This window comes from Cebus imitator, unplaced genomic scaffold (assembly GCF_001604975.1).
Source record: "Cebus imitator isolate Cc_AM_T3 unplaced genomic scaffold, Cebus_imitator-1.0 Scaffold794, whole genome shotgun sequence".
Taxonomy (NCBI): domain Eukaryota; kingdom Metazoa; phylum Chordata; class Mammalia; order Primates; family Cebidae; genus Cebus; species Cebus imitator.
Genome location: NW_016108109.1, coordinates 569564 through 580420, shown reverse-complemented (window position 1 = coordinate 580420; position 10857 = coordinate 569564). Strand labels below are relative to the sequence as shown.

The 10857-nt window shown below is 44.0% G+C and overlaps 1 pseudogene across 1 annotated transcript; it reads left to right on the top strand.

Moving 5' to 3' along the window:
- The first annotated feature begins 2413 nt into the window (after nucleotides 1-2413).
- LOC119469722 lies at nucleotides 2414-4489 on the top strand (annotated as a pseudogene). The gene is made up of 2 exons (XR_005198557.1): nucleotides 2414-2462; nucleotides 3473-4489. The product of XR_005198557.1 is annotated as a 28S ribosomal protein S26, mitochondrial-like (transcript).
- Nucleotides 4490-10857: the final 6368 nt, after the last annotated feature.

The window sequence follows — 10857 nt, the reverse complement described above, 5'->3', positions numbered from 1 at the left end:
CATTAATAACAGAAACTAAATGTCCCTTGTAATCTCTTCCCCTCATCTGGAGTGACTAAAGATAATCAGAGTTGATTCTAGTAAACCTTTTTTGCTCTTTTGTTTTTGTCTTTAATTTTTATTTGTTACTCAAATCATCTGACCTTGCACCTCTTAGCCTTCCTTTCCTCAGGAGGTCACTTTGTGGTACTGTTTCCTGAATGTTACAGTGAGATACTAGACAAAGAAATATTTACTATTCAGAACTGGGGAAAGTGTGTAGAACACTTACTTATTTAAGTGACATTATTTTGCTTGAAGCGCCGGCTAAGGATTTATGTATGAAAAACAGGTATACTAAAAATGGTTGAGAAGTTATAAAAGGAATACTATAATTAGTGAAATAATTGAATAATTTGATGTTAATCAAATGTATGGAATCAAAGAATTTCAACTTACATTGTTGCCAGTAGCTTACCCTATGTGAATCTTACCTGTATGTCTATAGTTATTTTCTAAATCGAAAAGTTTTGTAAATGAAAATGAACATGGAGTTTAAAACACAGTGACTTGTACTGTTGCATTCCTTCTACTGGGCAGATTCTGTCATGGTTTTTGAAAAGTTTTCTTCTTATTTTTTTAGGCGTTTTTCTTTTTTCTGTTTGAGACTTTTTTTCCTGCACATTAATCAATGTAGCTCTGTTTCTTGCTACGATTAGTGTGTCTGCTAATTCTTTATGCCACAGACTGGAAACCCCAATGAAATGCTTCTTAAACTGGTCTGTAAAGTATAAGAGCTCAAAGTGAGGTCTTACAGACTTTTCCTTGTGAAAAGTCCTATCATTTGGCACTGGGAATGTGTGACATTCATTATTTTGACTACTTGAAGGCCTTTAAAGTCTTATTTCTGAGTCTCTACTGTGCTTTATTGCGATAGGTTTGTCAGAAAATTTACAAATCCTTTTAGATTTTTGGCTGCAGTTGAGATCTCTACCTGAAACCTTTCATTCAGTGACAACGTTAAATAAATCACCCTCATGTGTAATAAGTTTGTGATGGTAGTGACAAGGAAGCTCAGCTTATTTTGGCAAAAATCCTCTGCAGGAGACAGAGAAAAAAATTAACTTGGGATTGGATACTCTTTTTTTTTTTTTTCTGGGATCCCTTCCTCCATATGATTCAGAGACCCAGGTTCCTTCCACCTGCTCCTGTCGTCCCCTGTGGCTTCAGAATCCTCTGCTTCCAGCCAGCACAAGGGGAAAAACAGGAGATAGAATTTCCCACCCACGGCCGGGCGCGGTGGCTCAAGCCTGTAATCCCAGCACTTTGGGAGGCCGAGGCGGGTGGATCACGAGGTCAAGAGATCGAGACCATCCTGGTCAACATGGTGAAACCCCGTCTCTACTAAAAATACAAAAAATTAGCTGGGCATGGTGGTGCGTGCCTGTAATCCCAGCTACTCAGGAGGCTGAGGCAGGAGAATTGCCTGAACCCAGAGGCGGAGGTTGCGGTGAGCCGAGATCGCGCCATTGTACTCCAGCCTGGGTAACGTGAGTGAAACTCCATCTCAAAAAAAAAAAAAAAAAAAAAAAAAAAAAAAAAAAAAAAAAAGAATTTCCCACCCACTTCTTAAAAGTCCTGACCAGAAATGATAGAGATTGCTTCTGCTCTTCTATTGGCAAGAATGAGCCTCATGGCCAAAAGCCACACAGTGGGGAAGTCAGGAGGTACCCTGGCTCAGGAGCACCCTCAGCCACAGCCCCACATCAGCACAACATGAACTTCTGGTGGAGAACTAGCCATAGCAGCCATAGGTAATAAACAACCTAGAAGTTCTGGAAAATAAGGGGAAATGTACAAATATGCAATATCACACGTGAACACAGACAAAGTCATCTAGCTCCACCAACATGCACAGCCTCTACTTAACAACACTCCTTACTGAGTTCATCAAACACTTTGAATTCAGTGGTAGTTTGAAATGATCCCTTTGAGTAACTTGTGGATACAGAGCTACAGTGAAAAACTTTCTCATGACAAAGTGCACCCTATGGTAGCCTCCCTAAAGCAACTTAAATATTATGAAAGTATGCAAATGGAGAAAGTCATTTCTGTTAACCAACGTTATGTTCTTTTTCTTCTCACTCACTCTTGCTGAAGGCCTTAATATTTATCGGTTTATTTTGCTTGCTATTTATTGTCACATATAACAGGTGAAGTCAAGGAGAAATGTGAAATGCAGGTCTATTCCAGAGTAAATTGTTTCTGTTGCCACATTGAGAATATATTAGGGTAGCTGAATTTAGCTTTAAAAGGATTTATTCTTTACTTTGACAGAGAGGATGATTCTATCTATTGCCTTTCCTTTAAAATATTGCTTTGTAGACTCTAGGCATTTGATAAATATTGATAAATTTGAATACACCATTTGATGATGTTAATGATGATTGTGATGATTTTTATACAGAAACTCAGAGATAGTTGTATGAATAAATGAATGCATGTTGGAATTACTTTGGCTCCATGATGAACTATATAATAATAATCATAGTTATTATAATTATTAGGGTGATTGTAAACAAAAATCATTGAAAAAATATGCTAAGAATAATGCTCTATTTAAAATAAAATGTGCTACTTTAATAAAAATTCTTTATAGAGGTTCCTGTTTTTAAAGATGTATTTTCATATACTACGTTTTCTGTTACCATAGTTAATTATATTTCTAATTAATTTCAAAGTAATTGATGGGTGCCAAATGCTATAAATAAGCCAGTTCAAGCAATAAAAAGTATATGAATTTAATAACCATATTATTCGGTATTGCTTATTAAAAAGACCAATTCTATTTGGAATATTTCATATCATACAGCACTATTTGTTAATCAACTATGACAAAACAACTAGATATACTTTTATAGATAAATGTTTTTGTTAGGATACATTTTACCTCTTCAGATAAATTAAAAAGTAATTTTCTCTGAAAGTATTTTTAATTTTTTTAGTGCTCAAAGAATTTTGTATTAATTTAATTTTAATTTACAATAATTGTGTATATTAATGAAGTGGAGTACACTGTGCTGTTTGATCTGCGTATATACTGTAGAAAAGGTCAATTTTTTTTTTTTGAGACGGAGTTTCGCTCTTGTTGCCCAGGCTGGAGTGCAATGGCGCGATCTCGGCTCGCCACAACCTCCGCCTCCTGGGTTCAGGCAATTCTCCTGCCTCAGCCTCCTGAGTAGCTGGTACTACAGGCACGCGCCACCATGCCCAGCTGATTTTTTGTAGTTTTAGTAGAGACGGGGTTTCACCATGTTGACCAGGATGGTCTTGATCTCTTGACCTCGTGATCCACCCGCCTCGGCCTCCCAAAGTGCTGGGATTACAGGCTTGAGCCACCGCGCCCGGCCAGGTCAATGTTTTTAAAAAGAAGGATCCTAGGCTCATGACATTTCTTTTTACCAGATTGTATGTTAATATCATAAAATACCAGGTGTCGCTCTAAGAAGTTTATGTATTAGCGCGCTGAGCCGCCTGGGCGCGCGGGCTCCCTGCCGGCCCAGGGCCCCGCTGGTGCTGCCGGTGCGCGACCGCAAGACCCGCCACGACCCGCCAGCCAAATCCAAGATCGGGCGCGTGAACATGCCACCCGCGGTGGATCCTGCGGAGTTCTTCGTGCTGATGGAGCGTTACCAGCACTACCGCCAGACCGTGCACGCCCTCAGGTTGGAGTTCGGGTCCGAGGTGCGGAGGAAGGCGCACGAGGCCAGAGCTGGGGTCCTGGCGGAGCAAGGCCATGGAGGAAGCCGACGAGCACCGCGAGCTGATGGCCTGGAAACAGGCGGGGAACCCGCGGCTGCACTAGCTACGGATAGCGAGGCTGCGGCAGGAGGCGGGGGAACAGGAGCAGTGGCAGGCGGAGGAGCAGGCTCGCAAGGCCGAAGAGGCGCGGACCTGGGCGCAGCTCAAGGAGCGGGAAGTGCTGCCGCTGCAGGAGGAGGCGAAAAACTTCATCACCCGAGAGAACCTGGAGGCACGCGTGGAAGCAGCATTGGACTTCCCGAAGAGCTACAACTGGGCCATCACCAGAGAGGGGCTGGTGGTCAGGCCACAACGCAGGGGCTCCTAGGGACCCAGTAAGGACAGTGCCCACCCAGGGACCATGTGTGTGGGGGGGGACTGGGGGGGTGGGAAAGTTGGGCCTGACCTGGAATAAAGCAGTCCGTGCTGCTTATGAGGAAGGTTCAGCCTTTTCCAGCACAGCCTTCACATTCTGCCCTCTGCTGTCACCACTTGCTCAGAAACTTCCAAACACAGTGCCCTCCCCGTTCAGGGTCAGCACAGCAGGAGACTGAAGTGGTTTCCATCTCACAGAAGATCAGACAGGGCCACAACCCCCTCAGGCAGCCAAGCCATCTGAGTATCATTAAGGGTAGTGATGGGCAAATTACATCTGAGGGCCAAACGTGCCTGCTTCCTGTTTTTGTAAATAAAGTTTTGTTGGAACACACACACACACACACACAAAGAAGTTTATGTATATTGACTCGTGGTCTTCTTGATAAACATATGAGATGGTAGTACTACTATTTCCATTTTTTTTTTTTTTTTGAGACGGAATTTCGCTGTTACCCAGACTGGAGTGCAATGGCACGATCTTGGCTCACTGCAACCTCCGCCTCCTGGGTTCAAGCAATTCTCTTCCCTCAGCCTCCCGAGTATCTTGGACTACAGGCTCGCACCACCATGCCCAGCTAATTTTTGTATATTTAGTAGAGACCGGGTTTCACCTTGTTGACGAGGGTGGTCTCGATTTCTTAACCTCGTGATCCACCCGCCTCGGCGTCCCAAAGTGCTGGGATTATAGGCGTGAGCCACCGCACCCGGCCACTATTTCCATTTTAACAGTTAGAAAATGGAGGCATAGAATAGTGAAATAACTTCCCCATAAGCATTTCACTACTAACTAGTGTAATTGTTTGTGAACCTAAGAAATTGAACATCACGTCCCTTGCTCTGGACCATACTAGACTAAAGCTGCTTTTGTACTAGGAACAACCAAAATGTTAAAGTACTAAAAATACAAAAATTAGCTGGGCATGGTGGTGCATGCCTGTAGTCCCAGCTACTCAGGAGGCTGAGGCAGGAGAATTGCCTGAACCCAGGAGGCGGAGGTTGCGGTGAGCCGAGATCGCGCCATTGCACTTCAGCCTGGGTAACAAGAGCAAAACTCCGTCTCAAAAAAAAAAAGAAAGAAAAGAAAACTACAAAAATTATCTGGGCATGGTGGTGCGCGCCTGTAGTCCCAGCTACTCAGGAGGCTGAGGCAGGAGAATTGCTTGAACCCAGGAGGCAGAGAGGTTGCGCCATTGCACTCCAGCCTGAGTAACAAGAGCGAAACTTTGTCTCAAAAAAAAAAAAAAAAAAAAAAAAAAAAAAAAAAAAAAAAAAAAAAAAAAAAAAAAAAAGCTGAATTAGGTGACCACTCAAAACTGAAACAGAGGACCTTTTGGGTGATTTAGCCCTCTTTGAATGTTTGTTTTTGCCAGGCAGACAGGCCTTCCCCATGCTTCTACTCCAGGAACACTTGAAACCTTTGGTCTACTCTGAGCTTTGTTGTATTCAGGAAAAGCTCCTCTTCTCCAGGTGTTTCACTCTTTCAAGAAGGACACTTTGTTGACAGCTCTGATAAAGAAAGGAAATTGACAAGCCTGAGCACTTAGTCCACAAACTACCTGATAATGATGCTGGTGCTCACGCCTGCCTGGAGGCCTCGATCTCCAATTAAGCAACTGTGGAAGCTGGAAAGCAGGCCCCTTAATTGGGAAGCTGCAGATGCAAGGCAGGTTACAAGTTCTGCCAATACTTATCAGTCAGGCCAAGCTTTCTTCCCTCATTCTCACACTTGCATTTGTGTTTTGTTATTCTGCAGTCCCCCACACTGTAAGACAAGGAGGCTATTTAGTGAAGATCTGAATATGCAAAAGTTATTTTGCATGAGGAACTTTCAGCTCCATAAATAACCTCCTACTGAAGCAGGATCCCTGACGAATTTACTCCTAATTACACCTTACTCTCTCTCCCTTCCTCTACACCTCCCATTAAGATACATTGTCTAGGACACAAGCAGGGGATCTGTTTGCAGCTATCTTTTACCTGGAACTGATTGTTTAATTGCAGATTAAAGATTAATGCAAGTATAATGATGCCATAAGGACACTTCAGACAAAAGCATTCTACATCAGACCGCTTGCCTCTGTTTTTCAATTTGATCATCAATTTGGCTGGGAATTAAATAGTAAGTAGCTGTGATTGCAACTCTGGTCTCTGAAGGCACTGACGGGAATGAAAATAAATGAACAGTCTCTCCCCCAAAGCGTGTTTCATTATGGTCATTAGTGGTCAGATTCTCAGCAGTATTGAAGGTGAAATTGTCTAGAAAAGAGATTGGCACATATCTGTCAAGGATAGCTGAAAAGGATGGTGAAAAGTGTGGAAGTGGTTTGGGTCAGGGACAACTGTGACATAGTTTTCCTATTTTAATTCCCTTTACTTCCATTGTTTAGAAGGTAACAGCCATCAGCAAAAGGTTCTTTTTACTACAGAATCACAAAAACATAAGCTTTTTACTATGAATTCAAAAATGGCATGATGTACAATATGAATATAGATGGTTATTTGGTGAATAGACTAACTCTGCACAAAACAGCCAAATAAAAATATCACAGAAGAAACATGACATTATGAAAAGCCTGCAAGGGTCTTTACCATGTATGTGGTAATTACTTTGATTATGAAATGCTTATCTTTGGATTTCTCTTGCATTTTTCAGGTAAGAGACAATTTTTCCTTAAACCTTCGGTATTGTTGACATGTTGGCCATCCACTTTAAGTATGGCATTAAATTTATTTTGTCACATTATTCTCTTGCTTATCAGTGAGCAAATTAATCTACATGATACTGTATAAATAAAAAACAAGATAGATGTGGCTGCTTCGGTCTCTTTTTTTTTTTTTTTTTTTTTGACCATTGTTTTTGTGTCCCCAAATAATATATTTTATCCCATAGGTACCTTAAATGTTATTATACTAATAACACTATTAATAAGTTAATCTTTTTTTTTTTGGAGATGAAGTCTCACTCTGTCATCCAGGCTGGAGTGCAGTGGCACAATCTTGGCTCACTGCAACCTCCACCTCCTGGGCTCAAGTGATTCTTGTGCCTCAGCCTCCCAAGTAGCTGGGATTACAGGGATGTGCCACCATGCCTGGCTAATTTTTTTTTTCTGTGTGTATTTTTAGTAGAGATGAGGTTTCACCATCTTGGCCAGGCTAGTCTCGAACTCCTGATTAAGGTAATCCACCTGCCTTGGCCTCCTAAAGTGCTGGGATTACAGGTGTGAGCCACGATGCCCAGCCATTTATTTTTAATTGGCTTATTACTTTAGGGTTTTTTTTTTCTCTCTCTCTCTGCTATATATTTGTTTCTTTATTTAAGACAGGGTCCTGCTCTGTCACCCAGACTGAAGTGCAAGGCATGATCACAGATCACTGCAGCCTCAACCTTCTGGGGTCAAGTGATTCTCTTGCCTCAGCCTCACAAGCAGTTGGGTCTACAGGCATGCACCACCATGCCTGGCTAATCTTTTAATTTTTTCGTAGAGACAGGGACTTGCTATGTTGCCCAGACTGGTCTTGAGCTCCTGGCCTGAAGCAATCCCCTCCCACCTAGCCCTCCCAAGGTGCTGGGATTACAGGCTCGAGCCACCATGCCCAGCCTTTCTTCTTTATTTAGGAGAGCTTTTCTAAACATTTTAAGCAAATGGTTTTTGTTTACCTAGTTTTGTTTTTTGCTGTTGTTTTGTGTTAGTTTCTAATTTGGCTACTTTATGATTAAAAATGGCCTAAAAATAAAGATGGTTTAATTTTGGAGTTTTGAAAGTTTCTAAGGATTTTTGTTTGTGGCCTACCAGATGATTTTTATGAATGTTCTTTGATATTTCAAAAGAATAATCATTCTCTTTTTGGTACAAAGTTCTCAATGTATCTGTTAAATCACACACGGTTAATTGTAATACTTAACTCGGTGATTCTCAGAGTATATTAGAATCACCTGGGCTGCTTATTAAAGCTGTGAATTCTCACACCACACCCATAGATATAGATTTGGATCTGGAGGACGCATAAAGTGCTAAGAGCCTGCATTTTTAATAAGCTTCTCTGGAAACTTCTTATGCTCATTAGCAAACCACTGCTGTCATTTTCTACTTACTTTTTGTCTGTTGGATCTGGTTGATTTCTGTGAACTTGTCAGTTTCCCCTGCATTTGTTTTTGCTTTATATATTGCAAATATCTGTTATTCTATGTTTTGCTTTATATATTGCAAATATCTGTTATATATAAAGTCAAAATGTTTTTTGAGAGAGTGTACCTTTCATTCATATGATTATGTTGGTCTCATGGATTGAATCCCAGAGAAGGACTCAAAAAGATGAAGAGTGTGAGGCAGGAAGAGAACACAGGCTGGACAGAGGGAGAGCAGGTACCACATGGGGATCCCCGAGGTGAGCCAAAGACAGGTGGCAGGTGGTCAGGGGAACAGGCTGGGGAGGGCAGTGGGCAACCTATATTAAAATGCACATTTACCTAATGCTGGGCAGCTGTGGTCACTCTGTCCTTCATCCCTCCAACCCCATGACTAGCTTGGGCTGGGGAAGCCTTGAAGGGGACACTGGGGGGGTCCAGGGCCCCATCCTCCTTTGCCTCCTTCCCCTCCCCCACCCGCCCAACACCCTCATGAGCAGAGCTCAGTGGAGAGGGCTGGTGGGGGCGATCCTGCAGTGTGGTCTGCAGAGCAAGCCCAGCTCCCCCCGCAAAGCCCCAGTTGTGCCCCTGCTATCACCAACCTCAGCCTTGGGGCTGAGGATTTACCCAAACCAGAGCCCAGGTTGCGCCTTGTTTAGTCTGGTCCGGCCCCTATACCGGGCTCTGCGCCTATCTGCCTGGGTCAGAGGCACCACAGCGGCCCAGTGCTGCCTCTGTGGGTCCAGTCCCCTCCCTGGAGGCTGCAGGAGCTGGCTCTGTCCTTCACCCTGGCTGCTCCCATCTACCACCCTGTGTCCTCATCCTTTCCCTCTCCTGCTGACTGCTGAGTTGGGGATCCACTCGCTGTGCCCCAGGGGTAGAAGTGGCTAAATACATTACCCATCTATCTCTTCCCCAGTTGCATGGGCAAGTGCTCAACAGATGTGAACTGTTAGCTGCATTCTAAATCTGTTTTGTGACTTTTCAGTACTGCAGTTTATTCATCTTAAAAATGGGATTAATGCAACATCAACTAGCTCCTGATGCAATGCATTGAGTAAGGTATGGCTTCCCTTCTGTAGTTTTCTTGCCCAAAAGAAATCTAAATTTCAACATGAGGAATTTCATCTGAATTTCAACATGAGGAAACAGACAAGTCAACATTAAGAGGCATTTCCATGAAATAACTGACCAGGACTCTTCAGAAGTGCAAAGGTCATGAAAGACAAGGACAGATGGAATGTTCTCCTTAGAACCCTCCAATCTAAGGAGACAGGACCACGAGCGCAAAGTGGTCCTGTAGTAGATCCTGGAGCAGAAAACGGAGGTTGGCCGGAAAACTCATCTATGGATTATCAACAGTGTCGTATCACTGTCAGCGTCCTGGTTTTTTGATCATTGTGCCACGTTTGTAAGACGTCAACAGGTGTGGCAGGAATTTTTTGGACCATTTTTTGCAATATTTTTTCAAGTTTGAAATTATTTCGAAGTTTTAAAAAATAGGACTAATGATAGTATCTCTATGGTAGGTAAGTGGGGAGAATATAAAAGTTAATACATACAAAGTGCTCAGAGGGGTGGCAGCCCCCTAGTAGTGCTCCATAGGTGTCACCTGTCATTCCCAGTGGCCTGGCCAAGCAGCCTTGAGTCCATGGAGTCCCAGCTGTCAGAGCCAGGGGAACACAGGCCAGCTCCCTCCCTGGAAAGAGGCATTTGTCTGTCTATGCAGAGAGCACCTCCAGGGTGTCCAGCCCTGTTCTGGACACTGGGGATAAGGTGAGGGAAGCAGAGCCCAGCCTGGTTCTTGACACCACCTCCCCAAGCTGGGTGGCAGAAGTTCACAGATCCATCCCATGACAATGCGAGCTGTGAAGGGAGGTCTGCAGGGCATGTCCTTGCAGCCCCTGCCCCGGGGCTGGCATGTATCCCTGGCAGAGACTCTACAACTGCATGTGAAAGGTTGCAGGGAATTACCCTGGGGGAGGGAGGAGTGTGCAAGCTGGAGGCAGCATGTGAAGGCCCAAGGCAGAAGGAGTCAGAGTCTCAGTGGGGGTCGGGGGATGCTGAGAGATGTCAGGCCAGTGTGACCGGAGCCCAGCGGCTTCACCAGACAACCTGGGGCAGAGCTGAGGGCTGCCAGGGGTGGTACCACAGTCCCAAGCATCACTGAACTTAAACTGCAAAGACAGCTGATCTTGAAGATGTGTAAGCAAACAGGCCACACACCTAAACTAAGGATTTTTTTTTTTTTAATGGAAAAAAATCACAAAGGCTCTAACTCTTGTGAGGGATATGGTGATCTTGAGGCCGGAGCCAACATACCAACTGTAAGAAGAAAAGGCACCCGAGAGTTCCACCATGAAAGGCTGGGATGTTGTAGGCCCCCAGCACAGCACCTTCTGTCTATGGGTGCTGGCCAGGGTTCCCAACGCGCTTTCACACCGCCTTTGCCCCCAGCCCACTGAGCACATCCGGAGGTGCCTTTGCCCCCGTTTCACAGACTGAGCACTAGAGAGCTGAGTGTGGCAGAGACCAGAGGGCTCTTCCTACCTGAGCGGGGCTCTTCCTACCTG